General features: G+C 38.6%; 2 long non-coding RNA genes across 5 annotated transcripts in view; both read left to right on the top strand.

Annotated features, from left to right (window-relative positions):
- The window catches only part of LOC135116156 (uncharacterized), a 49,827-nt gene extending 35,808 nt beyond the window's left edge, over positions 1–14,019 (top strand). The window contains exons 1-3 of one of the 4 annotated variants that reach the window (XR_010276196.1): positions 2,438–2,628; positions 3,285–11,714; positions 12,624–14,019. This is a non-coding gene — a long non-coding RNA (uncharacterized LOC135116156). Of the gene's footprint in view, positions 1–2,437; positions 2,629–3,284; positions 12,239–12,623 lie in introns of those variants that run through there. The other 3 variants (XR_010276194.1, XR_010276195.1, XR_010276193.1) reach the window with 3 other exon arrangements.
- A 165-nt stretch (positions 14,020–14,184) lies between these two features.
- LOC135116155 (uncharacterized) lies at positions 14,185–19,069 on the top strand. The gene is made up of 2 exons (XR_010276192.1): positions 14,185–17,204; positions 18,481–19,069. It is a non-coding gene; the product is annotated as an uncharacterized LOC135116155 (long non-coding RNA).
- Positions 19,070–21,328: the final 2,259 nt, after the last annotated feature.

Raw genomic sequence — 21,328 nt, 5'->3', positions numbered from 1 at the left:
ATGACTAAAGGCCAAATCTTCCCTGGCCACACCTGATGATGACAAAACGTAGGCCAAATCTCCCCTGGCCATACCTGATGATGACTAAAGGCCAAATCTCCCCTGGCCACACCTGATGATGACTAAACATAGGCCAAATCTCCCCTGGCCATACCTGATGATGACTAAAGGCCAAATCTCCCCTGGCCACACCTGATGATGACTAAACGTAGGCCAAACCTCCCCTGGCCAAACCTGATGATGACTAAAGGCCAAATCTCCCCTGGCCACTCCTGATGATGACTAAATGTAGGCCAAATCTCCCCTGGCCACACCTGATGATGACTAAACGTAGGCCAAATCTCCCCTGGCCAAACCTGATGATGACTAAAGGCCAAATCTTCCCTGGCCACACCTGATGATGACTAAACGCAGGCCAAATCTCCCCTGGCCACACCTGATGATGACTAAATGTAGACCAAATCTCTCCTGGCCACACCTGATGATGACTAAATTCCAAATCTTCCCTGGCCACACCTGATGATGACAAAACGTAGGCCAAATCTCCCCTGGCCACACCTGATGATGACTAAAGGCCAAATCTCCCCTGGCCACACCTGATGATGACTAAAGGCCAAATCTCCCCTGGCCAAACCTGATGATGACTAAAGGCCAAATCTCCCCTGGCCACACCTGATGATGACTAAACATAGGCCAAATCTCCCCTGGCCACACCTGATGATGACTAAAGGCCAAATCTCCCCTGGCCAAACCTGATGATGACTAAACGTAGGCCAAATCTCCCCTGGCCACACCTGATGATGACTAAACACAGGCCAAATCTCCCCTGGCCAAACCTGATGATGACTGAACGTAGGCCAAATCTCTCCTGGCCACTCCTGATGATGACTAAACATAGGCCAAATCTCCCCTGGTCACTCCTGATGATGACTAAATGTAGGCCAAATCTCCCCTGGCCACACCTGATAATGACTAAACCCTGGCCAAACCTGATGATGACTAAAGGCCAAATATCCCCTGGCCACTCCTGATGATGACTAAATGTAGGCCAAATCTCCCCTGGCCACACCTGATGATGACTAAAGGCCAAGTCTCCCCTGGCCACACCTGATGATGACTAAACGTAGGCCAAATCTCCCCTGGCCAAACCTGATGATGACTAAAGGCCAAATCTCCCCTGGCCACACCTGATGATGACTAAACGTAGGCCAAATCTCCCCTGGCCACACCTGATGATGACTAAACGTAGGCCAAATCTCCCCTGGCCACACCTGATGATGACTAAACGTAGGCCAAATCTCCCCTGGCCTTGACTAAAGGCCAAATCTCCCCTGGCCACACCTGATGATGACTAAACGTAGGCCAGATCTCCCCTGACCACACCTGATGATGACTAAATGTAGGCCAAATCTCTCCTGGCCACACCTGATGATGACTAAAGGCCAAATCTTCCCTGGCCACTCCTGATGATGACTAAACGTAGGCCAAATCTCCCCTGGCCAAACCTGATGATGATTAAACTTACATATCTCCCCTCTCCGCACCTGATGATGACTAAACACAGGCCAAATCTCCCCTGGCCACACCTGATGATGACTAAACATAGGCCAAACCAATCCTGGCCACTCCTGATGACAACCAAACCTACTGTGGATAAATTTGATGATGAACCAAGCTTACCCTGGACAATCCTGATGATGACCAAACCTACCCTTGCCAAAACTATCCAGGCCAAACCTGATGAAGACCAAACCTACCCTGGACAACTTTCCCCTGGCCACACATGACTACTAACAAATTTCTCGTAGCCAGGAAAAAAATGTCTTTTCTCTTTTCTTACTTTCACTTATCTTTCCATCTTTTAAAATCTTTATACATTCATGCATACATTCATACATAGATATGTTTCAAGATCTAACTCCCCTCATGATTTCTGGTGTAGCCAAAAACATCACACACACACACACACACACACACACACATGCATACACATATTATGTTTAATACATTAGATTACATAGTGTGAATTTGTTAGGACCAGTAGGTGTGTGAGAGAGAGAGAGAGAGGAGGGGGGTCTCACCAGCCAGTCACAGAAAGGTGTGGGTGGGGCTTATTTGGCAGGTATTGCCAGCTTAGGTGAAAACAGGTATACAGATGAGAGAAAGTTGTTACATGTTTTGATATATTAACAATAGTGTGGAGGAAGTGCCTCCAAACTAATAAAATTAAGTGATAATTGGGAAAGAATGACTCATGTCAATATATAACCAATGCTGGGTATATATATATATATATATATATATATATATATATATATATATATATATATATATATATATATATATATATATATATATATATATATATATATATATATATATATATATATATATATATATATATATATATATATATATATATATATATATATTGCCACCACTAAACATATGAAGATGTTTGATAATGCTACACACTTTTGTTTAAGTCTTGTTAGCTAATTAATTTAATTTTTATGTTTCCTATTCATAATACTCTGCATTTCCCATGGATGGAGGGTAAAGCACAGCTGAGTCCAGCAACTGAGGGCATGTCAAGCAATCAAGAAGCAGAGTTGGAGGTGGTAACAGGTAATTAATTGATGCATCTTGCCTTAATTATGTCAGTATACCATCCATACATATCCTGTGTAATAACAGACTCTGTACTGATTTAGGTATATGCTCATTAAGCTACAGTTCAGTTTTTTCTGATTTTTAAAGAAATCAGTATGCTATCCCTCCTGCAAATGATTTGTTCTTCTTGTGGATTAATTTATCAGCCAGCAAAATTAACTGGTTCTTGGCAATATATATGCTTTTTATAGCCCTTCTTATTTAAGTTCTGCATCCCATGTCTTCTAAATAATGTAGTCTGTGAAGGCACAACAACCTTGTATCAACATTATTTAATCACTTACTAAATAATAATAATCTAGCAGTTCCCTTACAGCTAATATCAAGAACTCATAGGGTATAAATGATAAGTAATCTTCATGGTCACTATCCTTATAGTCACCTTTGGTTAGATTATGCTTTTTTTTTTTTTAATGAATAATGTTTGGATTTTTAATGGGTGTGTTAGCTGAATAATGTTTTGATTTTTAATGGGTGTGTTAGCTGGATTCTTCCTTGTTTCCATGATTTCCATGAATATGTATAATTATTATATTGATGGTTCTTCATTACTTTTAGTCATGCAGGTGAAAAGGGCAGCATGGAACAGTAAGTTTTGTTCTTTCATTCAGCCACACTTGCTGCTGTGGCTGAGTTAGCCCTCCTGTCCTCATCTCAGCCAGAGCCAAGCCAGCAAAGCCACTGTCCATATTGTCAGCAGTGCAACCCACATCATTCTGCACTCTCCCTGTCCAGCCCTCAACATCATTGCATCTCCTTGCCTACTGCTGGTTCTAAAAGGTGACACACAAGCAGGGCAGAATGTCTAGCAGTTCCTCAGATATTGGAGATCTAACAAGGCATCCTCAGCAAGATGAGGAACATCTTGGTTCATTGGATATGTTGAATGACCACCTGGATGTAAGAAACTCTTACTTTCAACACATGCATGGAGGCCATGACTACAGTGCTGGAAGTCATAGCCAGTTCCTTGGCAGAAATTGCTGTCAGGAAAGATGAATTACAACACCACTTTGCTTATGTATAATGTATGATTATTTTCTTATTTTTAGATATGATAATAGATTAGTAACATGTTGCTTATAAGATTTTCACCATTTTCTCTTTGTTTTATAAGTTTTTTTTTTCTTTCATATGTAGTACATTAAGCTAATTTTTTGGGGGTGAAAGTAAATCTGTAACTTGTCTTTTATTTTGACAATACTTAAGTGTATATGAGCATAGTGAAAGACTGGAAGGGCACTTGGATGTTATAATACGTTGAGGTAGTACATGTGAGACAAAAGGTGCTGGTGCATGGCTTTGAGCAAGTGAGGAAGGAAGACTTCAACTGGAAGACATGGAAGCTTCTGCCAAGGCCACCTCCTTAGATGCTGTCTTCAATAGGCATAAAACATCGAGAGAGAGAGAGAGAGAGAGAGAGAGAGAGAGAGAGAGAGAGAGAGAGAGAGAGAGAGAGAGAGAGAGAGAGAGAGAGAGAGAGAGAACACATTTTTTGTTGACAGTCCAGCAGTGAGCCAGTCCAGCTTGGATACCTCCTCTATATTCTTAAGCTTCAGGGTCATCATCAAGTAGTGGCTCATTCAGGGGAATTTTTCTTTGGATGTACATATTGTGCAACTACATATGTGCAGCTGCTTTGTGAGCACTTTTAACTGGGTGGTACAGCAGGGTGCCACGTGACTTGTACAGACAGCAGAATCTGGATTCCAGTGTCCCATATGTCTATCACCACACGTGTCTTTGTGTGGCTGTTGAAGGCGTACTTGCTTGCAGTTCTTGGGTGGCTCAGAAGTTATTAGAAAAGAGTTCCAGAGAATAAAAGAATCACCTGCAATGATAGAAGCTCTCTTCCTCCACACAAAACTACAAGCACCTAATAACACACACACCCTTCACCCAAAAATTTTAAAATCATCATGGCGACTCCTACACCAACCTCGGAGTCCCCATCTGGGGAGGGGACCATAAATGTCCCCAGGTCGGACTGCCTTTCTGTCGACGACCCTAAGTGTCTTGACACCCCCCTCAACTTTTTCTTCATTAACTTCTGCAACATTCGCGGTCTAAAATCTAATTTTCAATCTGTAGAACACCACCTCTCCTCTTCTAAACCTCATCTTCTTTTCCTCACTGAAACTCAGGTGTCTGAGGCAACTGACAGTAGCCCCTTTTCTGTTCCCTCCTACTTTCTCTATCCTCATTTTTTATCCAAAGCTGGATGCTGCGTTTATGTGCGCAATGACTTAACCTGCTCTCGTGCCCACGCTCTTTAATCTTCCGAGTTTTCCACCATCTGGCTACGACTACAGAGTCACTCGCTCTCATACTAAATTTATCTGTGCTGTATACCTCTCTCCTAACTCCTCTGACTATAAGAAATTCTTTGACTACTTAACTTCCAAAGTGGAGCACATTCTGACCCTCTTCCCTTTTGCAGAGATCTCCATTCTTGGAGACTTCAATGTTCATCACCAGCTTTGGCTTTCCTCTCCCTTCACTGACCATCCTGGTGAACTAGCCTACAACTTTGCTATCCTCCATGACCTAGAGCAATTGGTGCAACACCGTACTTGTATTCCTGACCGTCTTGGAGATACGCCCAACATTCTTGACCTTTTCCTGACCTCTAATCCTTCTGCTTATGCTGTCACCCTTTCTTCTTCGTTGGGCTCCTCCGATCACAATCTCATATCTTTATCTTGTCCTATCACTCCAATCCCTCCTCAGCATCCCCCTAAGCGAAGGTGCCTCAGGCATTTTGCCTCTGCTAGTTGGGGGACCTGAGGAGGTATTTTGCTGATATTCCTTGGAATGACTACTGCTTCCGTGTCAGAGACCCGTCTTTGTGTGCTAAGCACATAACAGAGGTGATAGTGTCTGGCATGGAGGCGTACATTCCTCACTCTTTTTCTCGTCCTAAACCTTCTAAACCTTGGTTTAACACAGCTTGTTCTCGTGCTATACATGATAGAGAGGTGGCCCACAAAAGGTACTTAAGCCTTCCATCACCAGAATCTCATGCACTTTATATTTCTGCCTGGAACCATGCCAAGTATGTTTTCCAACTAGCCAAAAACTCCTTCATTAACAGAAAATGTCAAAACCTTTCAAGATCTAACTCCCCTCATGATTTCTGGCATCTAGCCAAAAATATCTCCAATAACTTTGCTTCTTCTTCTTTCTCTCCTCTATTTCAACCAGATGGCACCACTGCTATCACATCTATTTCTAAAGCTGAACTCTTTGCTCAAACCTTTGCTAAAAAACACTACCTTGGATGATTCTGGGCTTGTTCCTCCCTCTCCTCCACCCTCTGACTACTTCATGCCACATATTAAAATTCTTCGCAATGATGTTTTCCATGCCCTCGCTGGCCTAAACCCTCGAAAGGCTTATGGACCTGATGGGGTCCTTCCTATTGTTCTCCGAAACTGTGCCTCTGTGCTTGCACCTTGCCTAGTCAAACTCTTTCAGCTCTGTCTGTCAACATCTACCTTACCTTCTTGCTGGAAGTTTGCCTACATTCAACCTGTTCCTAAAAAGGGTGACCGCTCTAATCCCTGAAACTACCGTCCTATTGCTTTAATTTCCTGCTTATCTAAAGTTTTTGAATCTATCCTCAACAGGAAGATTCTTAAACATCTATCACTTCACAACCTTCTATCTGATCGCCAGTATGGGTTCCGTCAAGGCCACTCTACTGGTGATCTTCTGGCTTTCCTTACTGAGTCTTGGTCATCCTCTTTTAGAGATTTTGGTGAAACTTTTGCTGTTGCCTTGGACATATCAAAAGCCTTTGATAGAGTCTGGCACAAAGCTTTGATTTCCAAACTACCCTCCTACGGTTTCTATCCTTCTCTCTGTAACTTCATCTCAAGTTTCCTTTCTGACCGTTCTATTGCTGCTGTGGTAGACGGTCACTGTTCTTCTCCTAAATCTATTAATAGTGGTGTTCCTCAGGGTTCTGTCCTGTCACTCACTCTCTTCTTATTATTCATTAATGATCTTCTAAACCAAACTTCTTGTCCTATCCACTCCTACGCTGATGATACCACCCTGCACTTTTCCACGTCTTTTCATAGACGTCCAACTCTTCAGGAGGTAAACATATCACGCAGGGAAGCCACAGAACGCCTGACTTCTGATCTTTCTAAAATTTCTGATTGGGGCAGAGCAAACTTGGTATTGTTCAATGCCTCAAAAACTCAATTCTTCCATCTATCAACTTAACACAACCTTCCAGACAATTATCCCCTCTTCTTCAATGACACTCAACTGTTTCCCTCTTCTACACTGAACATCCTCGGTCTGTCCTTTACTTATAATCTGAACTGGAAACTTCACATCTCATCTCTAGCTAAAACAGCTTCTATGAAGTTAGGTGTTCTGAGACGTCTCCGCCAGTTTTTCTCACCCACCCAGCTGCTAACTCTGTACAAGGGCCTTATCCGTCCATGTATGGAGTATGCTTCACATGTCTGGCGGGGTTCCACTCATACTGCTCTTCTAGACAGGGTGGAATCAAAATCTTTTTGTCTCATCAACTCCTCTCCTCTAACTGACTGTCTTCAGCCTCTCTCTCACCGCCGCAATGTTTCATATCTAGCTGTCTTCTACCGCTATTTTCATGCTAACTGCTCTTCTGATCTTGCTAACTGCATGCCTCCCCTCCTTCCGCGGCCTTGCTGCACAAGTCTTTCTTCTTTCTCTCACCCCTATTCTGTCCACCTCTCTAACGCAAGAGTTAACCAGTATTCTCAATCATTCATCCCTTTCTCTGGTAAACTCTGGAACTTCCTGCCTGCTTCTGTATTTCCACCTTCCTATGACTTGAATTCCTTCAAGAGGGAGGTTTCAAGACACTTATCCACCAATTTTTGACCACTGCTTTGACCCTTTTATGGGACTGGCATTTCAGTGGGCATTTTTTTTATTAGATTTTTGTTGCCCTTGGCCAGTGTCCTTCCTACATAAAAAAAAAAAAAAAAAGGATTAATCCAGGCCAAAAAAAAAGCTTTAAAAATTTTGTTCATAAACAACCATCACATTATTTTAATACCCATTTCTTGTTCATTAAATTAGCTTTCACTCTACTCTCCAATCTATATAATTTTTATACAGATTTACACATGCTTCATAAGAAAAATCTTCATATTGTAAAGAAACAATTTAGCTTTTTCAAGTACACTTGCTTAATAACTTACATTTACTGGAGACAATCTTGAAAATATAGTGTGATAAAAAAAAAGTACTTCATAGGTGACACTGGTATGCTGACAATTATTTGCAAAATTTTTGCAAAACAATTTTAGCACCAATTTTGTAATGCATTACCACTAAAAGTAAACTGGTATTATAATTTGATAACTGAAGAACATAGTAATTAGTTTTGAAGTTTCATACACATCAAATGAAGATGAATACACAAACAAATGAAAGGTTACTCACCAAGGAGTCAAAGGGTGCAGGATTTCATGGTGAAGCAGACATCCAGTGGATCAAACCAATCACTGAAGACCCTTTCCCTGCACACCTTGTCATGTTCTATGGCCCACAGGAATCCATGAAGGTTGAAAGAAGTTACTTTTATCAACAAGAATGTTCTTATTTTATTTTTACTTATAGATGATAGTAATGTTTATAAGGAATAAGCACAAAGATTATATATGATACTTAAATACAGCTTAAAATGCAATGTTAGGAACAAAAGCTTAGTAACTTGTAAAGAAACAATAACTTTTGTCAGGAGTAATGCAACTTAAGTAATACTGGTCATTGTATTGAAGAAATTTTAACTTTAATTAATCCAGAACCATCAGGGCATCCAACTTATAATTATTCCTTTTCCATCTCTGGCTTCATACAAGTTAACTTATAATTGTATCTTTTCAGTCACTGGTTTCATACATATTAACTACAGCAGCCTCACCTATGTGGCTCTTGCTGCCCCTACCAGACACCACTACAAAATTCTGCTGTTGCAGTTGCATACCATCTCCACCACCACCACCACAAATTATTTCTGGCACTTGCTACCCCAACCACACACCATCACCACACCTGCCTTAGTACCTAACGTACTCCCCCACTACACACCTTCAGCATCATCACACTTACTTCTATACCAGTTTCTAAATAAATAATGAACAACACAACACATACACAACACTATCACACTTACTGTTTCTCACCACATCACCATCACTTTGCTTCCACCTCCCTGGCACTTTCTGCCATCACCCCCACCACTACACCTGCCTGCTTTGACTTCACCAGTTAAGGTTAATTCAGTATATATATATATATATATATATATATATATATATATATATATATATATATATATATATATATATATATATATATATATATATATATATATATATATATATATATGTGTCATCTCTAGCTAAAACAGCTTCTATGAAGTCAGGTGTTCTGAGACATCTCTGCCAGGTTTACTCATCCTTCCAGCTACTAACTCTGTACAGGGACCTTATCCATCCATGTATGGAATGTGCTTCTTTGTCACATGGGGGTTCCACTCATACTACTCTTCTAGACAGGGTGGAATCAAAAAGCTTTATGTCTCATCAACTCCTCTCCTCTAACTGTCCTCAGCCTCTTTCTCATCGCCGCAATGTTGCATCTCTTGCTATCTTCTACTGCTATTTTCATGCTAACTGCTCTTCTGATCTTGCTAACTGCATGCCTCCCTCCTCCTGTGGCCTTGCTGCACAAGACTTTCTTCTTTCTCTCACTGCTATTCTGTCCACCTCTGTATTGCAAGAGTTAACCAGCATTCTCAATTATTCATCCCTTTCTCTGGTATACTCTGGAACTCCATGCCTGCTTCTGTATTTCCATCTTCCTATAACTTGAATTCCTTCAAAAGGGAGGTTTCAAGACACTTATCCTTCAATTTTTGACTGCCACTTTGGACCCTATTTGGGGATCAGCATCTCATTCATTTTTCTATTGGATTTTTGTTGCCCTTGGACAGTGCCTTCCTACATAAAAAAAAAAAAGATAATGGCTTGATAGAAATGGAAAACAAGAATAGAACTTATGGAAAAATGGAGCCTTTTACTACTAATGCTGATGAAAGATGTGAAGGTGTAATAACAAGGGAACAGAGAGGAGAAACAAGCATAATTGATTTTGTTCACACAAACGAAAGATTGTATTCACACTTTGAAAATATGCTCAATAATAAAAAGAAAACCATTTTTGACCTACCAGGCCACTGTTTGATAACAGTAAGCTTTAAATTCAAATGTAGAAACAAATTAAACAAGGGTGAGACTGAAGTAATTGAATACTACAATGTGAGGAATGAAGAGTTGAAGCAAAAATATATTAAACATCTTGAAAAAGGTTTACAAAGAATACCAGAAGCAACTTTTGAAATTGTGTATATGAAGAACCTGATGAAAGAGGCAGCAGATAAATATTTGAAGAAAACCAGGAAAGGAGTAAAGGAAGAAATACAGGAGCCAGTCTGGATTAGTGAGGACATAAAAAAAAGAGTATAAGTAAAAGGAGAGAGCGTAATAGAAGGAATGCTACAAGAGAGAGAGAGAGGGAAATATAGGGGACTATATGAGACTCAGAAACAAGCAACAACAAAAAAAAAAAAAAAAAAGAAAATCCATGAAAGGAAGGTGACTGCTGAGATTAAGAATGGAAAAAATACAAGTAGAAATTTATGGAAGAATATAAATAAATTGCAAGGAAAGGAACTGAAAAACAAAAATGTGAAAATTTATGATAAGACTGGTGAGGAACTTCAAGGTAACTGTGTTGAAGAGATAACTTCTTTTTGGAGAAATATTTATCAAAAGCATTCAAATAATATTAGAGAAGTGTGGAATGATGAAGTTAACAGAGGATATGAACAGGAAATGATACCAATAACAGAATCAAAAATTCATATTAACTATGATGAACCAAAAGAACTTATCTTTCCAAAGGCCTTAGAAGAACATTTTAGTATGATTAGAGGTCAAAGACTAGAACTGCCAGATGATAAAATGAGATGAGAACTTGCACAAGGAGAGAGAAGCTATGAGAACATTCCACAAGTGTTAAAGGAACATTTTGATGCATTAAGAGGTGAAATAAATGACAGACCTCTGAAGAGAATGAAGGAAGTCTTTACAGAAGATGATATAAGGAGGAAGCTAAATAGGTTGAAAAGTAATAAACAGCCTGGGCTAGATGTGGAATGAAATGTGGAAGTGGATGGGAGGAAGCAAAATCTGTATGGGAGTATTAATCAAGAGTATGAATAGAGAAAAGGCTGCCTCTTGACAAATGGAAAACATCAAAAACTGTACTTATAGCAAAAAATAAGATGCCAAAGATAGATTTTAGACCCATTGCCCTGACAAATGTGTGATATGAGCTCTTCATAAGTTTAATTAAAGAAAAGATATTAGTACATTTGAAAGATAATGAGGAAATAAATGAGATGCAGTCAGGCTTTACAAAAGGGCAGAGATTGGAAGATAACATATTCTTGGTGAAGTATTGTATTAAAGATGCAAAAAGAAGAAACACAAAATTGGTTTTAACAGCTATAGATTTTCTGAGAGCATTTGATTCCATCAACAGAGGCAAGCTAATACAAGCACTAAAGAAATACAGGTGTGAACCATTAATGATTGATTGCATTGTAAGACTTTATAGTGAAGATGAAACATCTATATACTTCAATAATGAGGAAGTGTGCAAGATTGGTGTGGTTGGGGGTATACGACAAGGGTGTACTGGATCTCCACAGTTGTTTGTCATGGTGGTAAACCTAATAATAAAGAAAATTTGCAGAACAAAAATAGTCTTTAAAAACAACACAATATACTTACCAGCACTTTCCTTTGCAGATGACAGACTACTTATTACAAACTTGGTGAGAGGCAAGGAGCACCTGCTGGAAGTGGTGGTGGAAATGGCTGGAGAATGTGCGCTAGAAATAAGTAAAGAAAAAAGCTGTTGTATGATCTACAGTGATGGGGATAAACCTGGAAATACAAAAGGTAATGAAGTGGTGGGAAAGATTAGATATTTGGGCTTAACAATAACTGGTAAGACTGATTATTTTAAAGAACATAAAGAAGATAAGATTAACATATATAAAAAAAAAATGGCAAACATGACCTACTCAGTAACAGCTAGAGCCTGCAATAAATTACTAATTTGGGAAGACCTAGAAACCTGTAGTGCTGCCTTGTGTAATGACTGTTTCAATGGTACTAGTGTGGAATGCAAAAGAAATGACCAACTGCAGAAACTGAAAACTCTGTTTGGAGAAAAGTTTTTGATGCCCCAAATTACACACCAGTTGCTGCTCTGAGTGGAGAAGCAGGAGCATCCCTAATGATGTCAAAAGATATGAGAAATAAATTACATTATGCCAACAATATAATGAGTGAGGGAAATTATCTACTAAAAAAAGTTTATGAAGATAAGTGGAGTAATCTCAAGCAAGATATATGGACAAAACAAATGAGCATTTATATGGAAAGATTAGGCATTAGAAATAATGAACAGTTAAGGAAAATGAATAAAGAGGAAATAAAGAAATTAGTGAACAGATATGATGAAGGAGTTTCATAAGACTTGGTGACAGAGAGAAGTATAATGACAGTTTATACTCAAAACAAAAGAATAATTGAAAAAGAAAAATTTCATGATAATACCTTCCAATCCAGGGGCAAGAACAAATACACTTATGTTAAGCTGGAGATTTACAGATGGACAAACGAGCTGCAACATTTGTGATGAAAGAAGAGTGGAAACCCTAGAGCACTTGAAAGGCTACAAAATTAAGAAAGATAAGAAGAAAGTTTAATGTGGAGGAAGTAGAAATAAGTAAAATTTTATTATATGAGGGAGTGAGAGTTGGGGATAGTGATAAATATAAGGAGTATATTTTGAATTTATAGAATTGCAGAAAGAAACTTTTAGAGAGAGAGAACAAGGAAGAAGTGCAGGAGGAGCAAGGGGAGCAGAGACTAGAGCCACCACCAGCACATGATTATTAGAAGAATTCGCCAAAGTCCGGTGCTGTTGCAAAAGTTATACCAGACGATATCATCTGATCTAATCTATAGGAGTTGCCAGTACAAAGGCCTGGCTCAAGAGTAATCCTGAAACACCTGTAGCATCAGGATCAAGGTGGTCAGTGCCGGTCATGTTCTACTGAGTGTGCAGCAGATTGCGCCTGTGTATGAGCTGGCCTGGATCACCTGTGGTAGACTGGCAGCACCTCCATGGCCTCACCTGAGAGCATGTTGAGCAGGGAACAAGTAAATTTTGGGAGGTGAATGACTAAGGTGGTGGTCACCATCACTCTTGTTGTGGCTTGTTTGTTTGGGTAAATTTTTACTCTTGCATCAGGTCTCTATTCAGGACAAAACTATTTTTTTCTGGTAGTTTTTGTTTTTGTTTTTGTTGTTTTCAGTTAATCTGCATGTTTTTTCCTGCAAATAATTTTTTACCCCCCACCTCTCGAACCCCCCATCAGAAATTAATGTTTTATGGTAAAGATAAAAAGCAGATTAATGCAAAACTGACCAAAATCTATCAGGAAAAATTGTTTTGTCCTCATAAATGTAACAATGTTCCCCACAAGACAACTGGCTGCCGTTAGTCCGTGGCCAGCAGCCAGCTGTCACCACCACCACCACCTAACCAAACCTAATGAAACCAATCTAACCTAACTAAACTAACCTTACCTATCAAACCTAACCAAACTAACCTGACTAAGCTAACCTAACCTAACTAAATTAATCTAACCTAATTAAACTAATCTAACCTAACCTAACCAAATTAACATTAACAACCTAAATAAACTAATCTAACAAAAACAAATTAGCCTAGCCTAACTGGCAAGGCTAAGAAATTAATATGAAGTCGTTACCTTGTTTCATCTTCGTAAAATCTGGCAATGCAATAGAAATAATTGAGGCAATGCCGCGACACCCACCACCAAAAGACATCTTCCTCAGATTAATTAAAACATTTCAAACTGAGCCACTTCTCTCTCCACAGGATGAAATAAAATGCCATGATTAACTAAATTAATTCAGTATTTCTTATTGGCCAGCAGCTACATTCTCAAAAAAAAGAATGAATCACCATAACTAATTTCACACTTGCCCAACAGATGTGACATATGTATGCACAGACAAACACATCTTCACCAGTGTGCCTCAGTACCTGCCTATCCATTACATGCACAAGTGTGTCACTTCTGAACATTGTCTGCAAGCAAGCTTGTTTCCCCAAAAACAGATAAATCTTTAAAAATTGCTATCAGCATAATAAACAATTTGCAGTGGGTATATAATATATATATATATATATATATATATATATATATATATATATATATATATATATATATATATATATATATATATATATATATATATATATATATATATATATATATATATATATATATATATATATATATATATATATATATATATATATAAGAAGTTCAAGTTACTCAGAATGAGAATCTCTTCATGATGAGAAGGGTAAGAAAAGCCATGTTAAGACTGGTGTAAAAGTAAAAGAATACCTTTGTTGATTTCTTTTATTCCCAAGATATGGCAGCACTGCCTGGCTGTCTGCTGGTACTGCCTGCCTAGTGAGTGTTCCTTGAGAAATAGGAAGACACCTTGGTACCAGCCCAAGAGCATGAGAACACTCCTTTAAACTAGGAAAGAACTTAACCAGCCAACAACTGGTTAAGAAAGAGTTTCATACTGTTAGAATGTGCAATACAGTAAAATCCCTCTTATCCAGCATCAACGGGACTGCCGACATGCCGGATACTTGAATATTGCCGGATACCTGAATAGAAGTGAAATTACGTCTACAATCACCACCCTACACTCATGCATCTTACCATAACAAAGATCAGCTGATCTGATCAGCTGCTTAAGTGTAAGCACAACACGCTTCCTCTTTTCCACAACTTTAGGCATGATGAAGGCGTCAGGCGATAAACAGTGCACACATGGGACTGAGTCATTGAGTAAACACAGTGCAGTGAGCCGCGGGTGGCGCGAAGCAGTGTGCTCTGGTGGCGAGGGGACAAAGTATGCCTCGCGTGGGAATTTTAATCGATTTTATGAGTACACATTGATTTTTTATTGATTTTAAGGCTCGGGGAAAAATGTGCCGGATACTTGAAGCTGCCGGATACTCGAATGCCGGATGAGAGGGATTTTACTGTATCAATAGTTTGGTTGGTAAGATTAATGAAGTTTCTTATCTCATGCATAACCATAACATAAATATTATGGCCATTACAGAATCATTTGTCCTTCCTAGTATTCCTGACTCCTTACTCTTTATACATAGTTATCATCTATTAACCCACGCTGACATTGTTGGAGATGTTCAAAAACACGGTGTCTGTCTTTATATGAAGAACAATCTCTCCTTTATTTCCTTGGGCAGCAACTGTCCCAATGTTTATACAGTGCACCAAGTGTCCCTTAATTGTTATATAATACTTGTGTATTGACATCCATCAAATTCTCCAGAGGATAATTTCAGGCTGACAAACTACTTGCAACAATTCTGCACTGATAAGGTAACTTCAATTTTCCTGCCATTGATTGGACTGGGGATGATGCAATGTACATTCCTTGATTAAGACCATCCCTCTGCTGCTTTTACAAATTGGTTTAACTCCATTGGCCTACATCAGTGGATTGATTTCCTAACTTTCATACCTTCAGGTGACAGCCCTAACCTAATCTTGTTAATGGAAGAAGACAGAGTAGGCAATGTATGGTCTTCTTGCCCTTTTCCTGGCTGTGGACACGTTCCTATACTTTTCAATGATCACCTCGTGTCCAATTGTGTTGAGGATAACAGTAATTGTCCTCGTAAGAGAGCCTGGGCTGGAGGCAAATATAATATCATTGATGACCACTTATCTGGATAAAATTGGGACTATGAGTTCTGTCATCTCTCAGTAAATGCAATGTTGACCAGACTAGGCAATTCTTACACCACTGATAAAATCCTACATACCACTCTGTACAAAACCTAACCCTGGTTCTTTTTCACATCCTTCTGCTACCCTTAAAAGAGAGAGAATGAGAGCATGGCATCTCTAGAAGATTCCTTGGTCAAAAATCTCAAAAATGTTCCCAGGCTTTGTCTAATTACAACATTAACCAAAGTTATAGACACTACTGTGTCTATTCCCAGATAGCCTCTGAAAAGTCTCTAATTGACAAACTTAAAGATAACCCTAAAGCTTTCCATCAGTACATTTGGAATAAGAAAGTTGTAACTCCTTTCTAATGCATCATGACACGTCGCTTGTTGTCATTTTTGATGTTATGGCTTAAATCTTTGTCAACAATTTTGCTTTTGTATTTAAAGACACTTGTCATAACTCTTTCTGAATCACGCTTTCCAAAGACTTCTCGATTATGTTAATTTTACTCTCTGATGTGAAAAAAAAGGCTTGTAGCATTTGATCTCCACACAAGTATTGGACTGGATGGCCTGCACCCCTGACTATTAAGATCATACCCATCCCTGGCTTACCCCACATTCAAATTCTTCACCTCCAGCATGAGCGGAGGCACTCTCCCTGCATTGTGGAAGGTCTCAAACATAGTTCCCATATTCAAGAAAGGTTCCCTCTCTGACACACTAAATTACAGACCAATAAGTCTTCTGTATGCTGTATAGCCATGAAAAAATAGTAGCTGACTGTATTTACTCCTACCTTGAGCAAAATTTTATACTCATTGCTGACCAATATGGTTTTCAAGGTGGCCGGACAGCTGATGATCAGCAGTTACTGACCAATTGTTACTGTACGCAAAGCGTATGTACCTTACATCATTATTCCTCAGTAATCATAAGTGAAATGTTCAATAGTTTTCTGTTTGCATGAAGACGTGTAATTTGTGTAAGTATCAATATTCAATGCTATATTAAGCACCAAAGCCAATGCTCACTTGTTAGTAGAGTGTGGTTAACTCATTGGTCGCCTGCGGGCGTCACTCACAGCCAAGTTGTGCTCAAAGATGGGCAGGATGGTGACCAAGGTAAATACTTTAATTTTTGTAGTAAAAACTGATTGTTATAATGCCAAGTTAATTGCATGTATTGTTAATGAATACTGTAATATGTTGAAAGTGTTTAATATCAGTGTATAATGTTATTTTGTAAGAAATTGAGACCGAGAACTTGTTTGCAGTTCTTACAGTCATGCCTACCTCATCAATAAATGTCAAGAGAGAGAACTGCCCTTCCTCGACCCTACGATGATGGGTGTGATCAATAAAACAGATCACCTGAGAGCTAATGAAGACTTGCCGGTGCAGCTACACGAATGACTGTAACTCTGGGGTTAGATACTGAAAGTGTGGTAGATATGATACTATTTGACTTCTCCAAAGCTTTTGATGTGATAAACCACACTCCAGTGCATTGGTATCATGGGCCTGCTGCTGAACTGGATCAGCTCATTTCTACAGGTCAGAACAATATGTGTGTCTGTCTTGGGTGTCAATAGCAGCTCTAGAAATGTCACAAGTGGCATGCCCCAGGGTTCTGTGCTGGGACCCTGCTTTTCTTGATATATGTCAACCATTTACTGTCCACAATTTTGAACAACTAAAATTTTTGCTGATGATCTCAAGCTCTACTTAAAATACAACTTTTCTCCTCTCCTGTCATTGGCCCTAAGTATGTCATTGTGCCAGAATGACATTGACAATATCTGCAGTTACAAATTCATAGGGCCTTGCTCTCAATAAGGACAAGTGTGTTGTCTTAATTTTCCAACCTGGTTCTGTGGCCTGGCAACATACTGATACTCTATGAATATTACCTTCAAGGTCATACCATATCTCTGGTCAGTTCTCACAAAGATCTTGGTCTTCTGGTTGATCCCTCCCTCAGATTCCATCAGCACATCATCAGTTGTCAATAAAACCTCTGGGCTGTCTGCCAGTCTTCTTAAATGTAAACGTTGCAGACCACAGAATGTTATGCTCACCCTGTACAAAACTTATGTAAGACGCTAAAATACTCTGCAGAGTGGCTTGTATTTGCACAGGTGATGAAGTAGGACAGGTCTGAAGAAGCGATACATGTTACATTCCCATAACATGGCAGAATCTGAACAGCGGGGCAAAGGACCTGCTCTCACCCCTGTGAATGACCTGCAACCTGGAGAGCTGCTAGACTTGCTTCCTGAATTACAGTTTCCCTTTGCTCCATAATAATTGATAATAATAGACCACATTTCGTTATATTATAATACTTGCAGTTTGTCTAGACAGACCAGGATAATAAACAGGGATACCTAAGAGATGAATGCACCTAAAACATGGAAATAGTGTGCAAATACCAGCAAAGAGACGCTTTGACATTTCATTTCATAATTGCCGTATGTACAGTACCATGCAGCAAGTTTTACTAACCATATTGGCCAACATCAGGCATCATTTTGACCTGAAATATCTTAACCAGGCTATGGCATATTCCTATATGCCTGTTCTTTAAATTTTACAACTATTAAACAAGAATAATCAATGTGTCTGCCTGTCTCTTTACTTTCATCAGAAAAAAAGCAAAGAATCAGCCCTATATGATTACTTTTATTCAACTGACAATATCACAAGGCCTAAGAGACCAGCAATTCACTTCTAAATAACATAAACTTCAAGGAGCAAGTGGTCAAGGCTGCTGCAGTCTCTGTGAGGGGCACATTGCCAATGAACTGTATGACACTTTTTCTTTGGGCAGCATGCCAGGCAACTCCACTGGCCTCTTCTTCAGTGGTCAAGGGGGCAGAGCTCCAAGGAGCTAAAATTCCAAGCCCTTGTGAGAAATGAAGACGCCACCTTTAGATTGCTTGCCAACCTGCATCCCAAAGCTCCGAACAGAGTTTTTAAGATGTATAGTTGGGATGATGATGATTGTTTTTTTAATTCAGGTTTTGAGTGTTTATTGTAAATAATTGCTAATATTTTAATGTTTGTATATGCATCAGCTTTGTGTAATATGTTGAAGTCCTTCTCACCAACAAGTAAAGTATTACTTAAAATATCACTAAATGACAGGGTTAGATTACCTAAGAAGAAATAAAAACACAAAAGTGCTGACAGTTAACTATTGCATGGCATGGAGAAGGTGTAGAGTCCTCACTCCATCAAGAGCCAGCCATGTATTGCATCCATTGAAGTACAGTGAACCATCCCCCTGACATGAATGAAGTTGCTCAACAAGACTACTGTCCCAGGGCAGGTGTGTTGATAGTAGATAAATTTCGAGTTGCAGAAGAGGTGAGCAGGGATTCACCAGAGTTTCTTTTTTTCATTTATTACTTGTGCAACATTTCACCTTCTCAGAAGGCATCTTTAGGCTAAAAGACATAGTAAAATTAAAAACTAATCCAAAATAAGTATACAATATAAAAAAGATAAAAGACACTAACCCATATGAGTTACAGCAACATGCGTAACATAAAAGAGACCTACTGTCAACAAACCTGGCCCAGGAAGTAATCTTGTCAAGTAACTTCATTTAAGTCAGGGGGGATGGTTTGTACTCTTCACTGTACTTCAGTGGATGCAATACATGACTGGCTCTTGATAAAGTGAGGATACACCTTCTCCATGCCATGCAATAGTTAGCTGTCAACACTTTTGTGTTTTTATTTCTTCTTAGGGTTAGATTTTCTAAACACCTATCTTTTAGTGATGTTTTAAATAATAGGTATGACAATGTCTGTGTAGGAACTTATAGGAAGTTGGAAAAACTTCATTATAAGGTAAACAAAAAATTAGATATGGAATTCCTTAATAAATGTAAGTTCTACAACATTATACCTGAATTTCTCCACTTTAAAGTACACAACCCTAACAGGAACTCAAAAACCTATCTGTCCTGTCAATTTTAATTACTTAACGTAGAAATTAACAACAAAAACTATCTTCTAAAACAGCAAACAATTGAACTTGATCAACTTGATCAACTTAAAAAAAATACAGTTTCATATTAAGACTTTCATTGTCTTTATACCAGATTAAGCCATAGTAATGATGCCAAATTAAAACATAATAAATCATAATAAAAACTAGAAGCTCTAGTCATTCCAATCAACAATTCAGTTAACAAAGACAAAACAGTCATCAGTCTCTCAAACAGAACACTTGCCACCTCAGAATTGGATGTACTTTCACTAGGACTCTCATACTCCCTCCCTAAATGTAAAATTAACTTTGTGAACCATTTTCTTGCCTTTGAACATGTAATCAATACTCTTAAGTATTTGCCATATAGCCCAAGGAATGAGGAAGTTTGATTAAGGATATTTCTTCAATAGCTCACTCATTTCAAGAACTTAACACAATTAAACACTCCTTCATGAAATTACCACAAGCTCTCTATGAATCTCTTATCAAACTAGAATCAGATAACTTATTTATTATCACTAGACCTGACAAAGGTTGTGGCACAGTGGTTACAAATAAAAAAGATTACTTAAGTAAAGTTGAATATATTTTAAGTGGCACACCTAAATTTAAATTAATTATAATTTAAAGATAAACCTTTCCATTACATTACTAATGTTTTCATCAATGTTATCATACTCATAATTTACATCAGGCCCAACATCCAAATCTTTTAAGCTGAGACTAGTAATGTACAGTTCTGATGCCAACTGCCTCTCATCAAAACATGAAACTTCATTTTCCCTTTTCTCAAGTTTAGTTTTATTTGTCAAACAGTCAAAATTTGTATCTGGTTTCTGAGCAAGAAGTGTAACGTCTTTTCCTAGGAGTAAGTGTTTGAGGCGATATTTAAAAGTTACAGCATTTGGATGGTCGTATGTTCCTCGCATTTGCCGTATGCACCCAAATAAATGCTCCAGGCTGTCTTGATTTAGATTTCTAGTTAAGATATATTAAAGGTTGAAAGACTTTTGCAGCATTCTGTACAGTCCTATTACTGACTGAGATGATAGTATCACTCCCTTCTGAAATTTATAGAGGCCTTTTGACACTGGGTTTTTTACTCTCATTGATGTTATTACCTCAGTCATCCTGTTTAAAACACTAACCTGATGATCAAAGTTCATTCCAAATGCATTAAGTGATTGTTTTTCACCAAACTTATGTGAGGAATTCAGCACATCAAACCATTCATCAACAAGACCTATGAAGTCAGCAGTTTCCTTCCAACATCTGCTCTTCAACAGACCCCTCTCTCCAAGATATTTCAGTGAACTAGAACTAGATTTTGACAACTGAACTGCACACATAACCCGCTGTCGCTGTGGGCCCCCTACATATACATGCATTTCATTTAATTTGTAAGCTAAACCATATTCAGTTTTACTTGCTGTCATCATTTCACGAATACAAGAAACATTAACAAAGCTTCCATCCTGTAAGTAAAACCCTGAATCGAGAAAATTGTTCCTTATCAGCTTAATTAAATGTGGAACATCTGCAAAGACAAAAATATCGCAATCAGGAGCAGTTGGGTTTTTAAAGGAAAAATTTTTTGCCACAGGATCAATGCCAAAATCTTTCCACATCTTCAGATTACTTGATCCCAAGTTATGAACAATTGCAACAACAGGGTA

This window comes from Scylla paramamosain, chromosome 30 (genome assembly GCF_035594125.1).
Source record: "Scylla paramamosain isolate STU-SP2022 chromosome 30, ASM3559412v1, whole genome shotgun sequence".
Taxonomy (NCBI): Eukaryota; Metazoa; Arthropoda; class Malacostraca; order Decapoda; family Portunidae; genus Scylla; species Scylla paramamosain.
This window is presented reverse-complemented; position numbering and strand designations above follow the sequence as displayed.